At 37.3% G+C, this 3,965-nt stretch overlaps 1 pseudogene; it reads left to right on the top strand.

Annotated features, from left to right (window-relative positions):
* Positions 1–275: 275 nt before the first annotated feature.
* LOC147645146 (uncharacterized) lies at positions 276–819 on the top strand (annotated as a pseudogene).
* Positions 820–3,965: the final 3,146 nt, after the last annotated feature.

The following is a 3,965-nucleotide window of genomic DNA, read 5'->3' as shown; positions in this document are numbered from 1 at the left end:
GGCGTTGGAGTTGGCGACAGTGGCGGGCGACGAAACAACGACGCCAACAACAACAGTTCCGAGAACTTTGAACAGCTACCTACCAGAAGTTTCCAGAACACGCAACGAGGCGACGGCAGAGGAGACGGCAAAGGCGACGGCAGAGGCGACGTACAGCGAGATGGCGAAATGGCAACATACAGTTTCGCATCACCTGGTTTTAACATGTCCAGAGAAATGTTAATGAACTTCGTCAGCAAGGTGTGTGTGTGCGATCGTGGATTGACCAGTGGGACATGCAGCGGCGAATTTTGTTGATCAGCAAACTTAAGGGAGATTCCTTACAATGGCTGCATGCTGAGGCCGGACGGTTGGCGAAACCGATGGACGAGCTCATCGAAGAACTAAAGCTAGCTTTTGGGGGCATTGAATCAAAAGCGGCATTAAGGCGCAAGTTTGAGGCACGCGTCTGGTCGCCGGATGAACAATTTGCGATGTACTTTGAGGAGAAGTGCAGATTGGCTCGGGATGTGGCGATGGAAGAAGATGAGCTGGTGGATGGGCTCGTAGAGGGCATTCCATTACCAAGTCTTCGAATGCAGGCTAAAATGCAATGTTTTGATGCCCCGAGACATCAAGCTGCCAGCAAGGGCGTCAATTAAGGCGAAGGCGTCGGCAGCAAAGGCGGTTTCGACGAACAACGAAACTCGATGCTTCAATTGCAACGGCAAGTGGGAGTGCACCAAGCCAAAGCGAGAGCCTAATTTGTGTTATGGCTGTGGCGCAGAGGATCACCGTATTGCTGTATGTCCCCAGAATAAGAAGGTGGAAAATAACTATGTAAGAGTATTTAAATTTTTTGTGTGGAAAATACTAACCAGCCTATTATTACAAAGTGCCAAATTCGGAAAGCCCGCTCATAAAACGTTCTTGTATACCGAAAAAACATTAAGTTAGAACCTCTAAGAGAAAGTTATTTCGGATTAAACAAAAGCTTATTGAAAAGCTATGGAAAAATATTATGCTTTGTATTAAAAAATGAAATAAAGATTTGGTTTAAATTAATTGTTGTGGCTAGCGAATCTATGCTCTGTAATATTGTGCTGGGGAGAGATTTTATGAAAGCTTGTAATTTGGAAATTAATTTAGAAACATTAAAAATGATTACAATCGAGGAATTTAAAACCCAAATCGGTCGTAATACGAACATTAGTTTAGTGAATGACAATACTAAGGGCCCTTATGAATTGGATAAAGAATTAGATTGTGAAAGTTTAGAAAGTGAAATTTTAATGGATAAAAATTTAGATAAAGGTAGTTTCAGTACAGATTTAGATCAAAAAGATTTAGGTACAATTTTAGGAGAAAATAATTTTGGTACAAGTTTAGGTGAGAACATTTTAGGTACGAATGTAGGAGAAAACAATTTAGGTACAAGTTTAGGTGAGAACATTTTAGGTACAGATTTAGGAGAAAATGGTTTAGGTACAAGCTTAGGTGAGTGTTTAGAAGAAAATAATTTAGGTACAGACGTTATACGGGAACAAACTTTAGGTACAAAAGGGTTAGGTGAGGAACAACGAGGTGTGTTGGACGAAAATTTTGATAAAAAAAATAATGAATATAAACATTTCAGAAAACTGTGAGGAAGAAAAACTTTATAATATTGGTGAGCAAGTAAACTATAAGGATTGTGAAACGTTTTTCAAGTTATTAGAGACGCATTATGTTCAAGTCAAGCGACCGGAAGTTCCGAAAATAAAATGTGAAATGAAAATAGTGTTAGAAAACTCAAAACCATTTAGCTGCGCACCAAGAAGACTGACATATAGTGAGAAGGAAGCATTGTCAAAAATGTTAGACGAATACATTAGAGATGGGATTATTCAACCTAGTAAATCGGAGTATGCTTCTCCTATCGTATTAGTGAAGAAGTCGGGTGAACTTAGACTTTGCATAGATTTTAGAAAATTGAACAGAATCATGGCTAAGGACCGATACCATTAATTGATGACCTTTTAGATAGCTTAGTGGGAAAATCGGTATTTACAAAATTGGATCTTAAGAATGGCTACTTTCATGTATTTGTTAACGAAGAGTCAGTGAAATATACGTCGTTTACCACCCCGTTGGGGCAGTTTGAGTTTCTACGGATGCCCATGGGTCTTAAAACAGCCCCATAGGTATTCCAGAGATTCGTCAATGACATATTTTCGGACATGATAAGAGAAAAGAAGATAATCATATACATGGACGATATTTTAGTTGCAAACTAAAGTTTAGAAGAACATTTAGATGTTGTAAAAAAGTATTTAGAAGGTTAGTAGAAAACAAGTTAGAATTGAGAATGGATAAATGCAAATTTTTACAAGACAAGGTCAAATATTTAGGTTTTCTAATTTCAAAAGATGGGATTAAGGCTGATAGCAAGGGGTTAGAAGCTATACAAAACTTTCCGATCCCAGGCAAGGTGCAAGCAGTTCAAAGCTTTTTGGGTCTTTGTTCGTATTTTCGACGATTCATTAAGGATTTTTCTATATTAGCGAAACCATTATATGATTTATTGAGAAATCATAGGCTTTTTAGGTTTGAAGAAGAAGAGTTGAATTGTTTTTCGCTTTTAAAGGCGAAGTTGATGGAAGCGCCAGTGTTAGCTTTATACGATTACAGAGATGATGTCGAACTTCACTGCGATGCAAGTTCTTTAGGATTTGGGGCTGTGCTTTTGCAGAAAAAAGATGACAGCAAGCTACATCCTATTTTTTATTTTTCAAACAGATCAACTGCAACGGAAGCGAAGTATCACAGTTTTGAATTGGAGACTTTAGCTATAATTTACGCGTTAAAAAGATTTAGAATATATTTGCTAGGCAAACGATTTAAAATTGTAACAGACTTTAACCCTCAATAAGATTGAGTTGAACCCAAGAATAGCAAGGTGGGCTCTAGAGATGCAGGAATTCGATTATGAATTAAAGCACAGAGCAGGTAGACAAATGCAACACGAAGATGCATTGAGTAGATGCAACAATATTATGATAGTGGAGGCAAATACATTCAAAACAAATTTAGTAATTTGTCAATGAAAAGATGTAAAAGTTCAGGAAATTAGGAAAATGTTAGAAAGTAGCGAGATAAGTTATATGAAATGAGAAATGGCGTGATCTAAAGGAAAAGCAACGGCAACAGATTATTATTTTACGTACCGAATCGAATGGAGGAACATGTGCTATACAAGTATCATGATGAAATGGGTCATATTGGGAGGGATAAAATTTTAGAAGTTATTGGGAAGAGTTATTGGTTTCCACGCATGAAAGATAAAGTCGTAGAACACATTCAAAATTGTTTAAAGTGCATAGCGTATGCTCCGAAAGTAGGTAGAGGAGATGGACATTTACATAGCATACCAAAAGGCAACAAACCTTTTGAGATCATTCATATAGATCATTATGTACCGGTAGATAGTAGCAGATCGAAAAAACATATATTTGTGGTCGTAGATGCTTTTACAAAGTTTGTACACAACAAAAACGACGAATACAAAAGAAGTGATAAGTGCATTAACAGATTATTTTCGAGCTTATAGTATACCTAGATGCATAGTATCTGATCGAGGCAGTTGTTTTACATCTTCTGATTTTGCAGAGTTTATGGGAAAAAGTAACGTGAAGCATATAAAAATAGCGACGGGCTCGCCGCAGGCTAATGGCCAAGTTGAACGAATCAATAGAAGTCTAGGACCTATGATAGCAAAATTGACAGAACCGGAAAATGGATTACATTGGGATAGAGTTATGGAAAAAATAGAGTATGCAATGAATAATATGATTCATAATAGTACCAAGAAGTGTCCTAGTGAAACATTATTTGGGATAACACAGAGAGGAGAAGGTTGGATAATCTAAAAGAAAGATTAGAAGACGAAGATGAGGAAGAATTTTTAGAAGATGTTAGAAAAGAAGCAGAAGAGGAACAAAGAAAAT

The sequence above is a fragment of the Drosophila serrata genome, unplaced genomic scaffold (assembly GCF_035046125.1).
Source record: "Drosophila serrata isolate PLE 108 unplaced genomic scaffold, ASM3504612v1 contig_7, whole genome shotgun sequence".
In the NCBI taxonomy this organism is placed as follows: Eukaryota; Metazoa; Arthropoda; class Insecta; order Diptera; family Drosophilidae; genus Drosophila; species Drosophila serrata.
The sequence above is the reverse complement of the archived record's forward strand: the minus strand, read 5'-3'. Positions and strand labels throughout refer to the sequence as shown.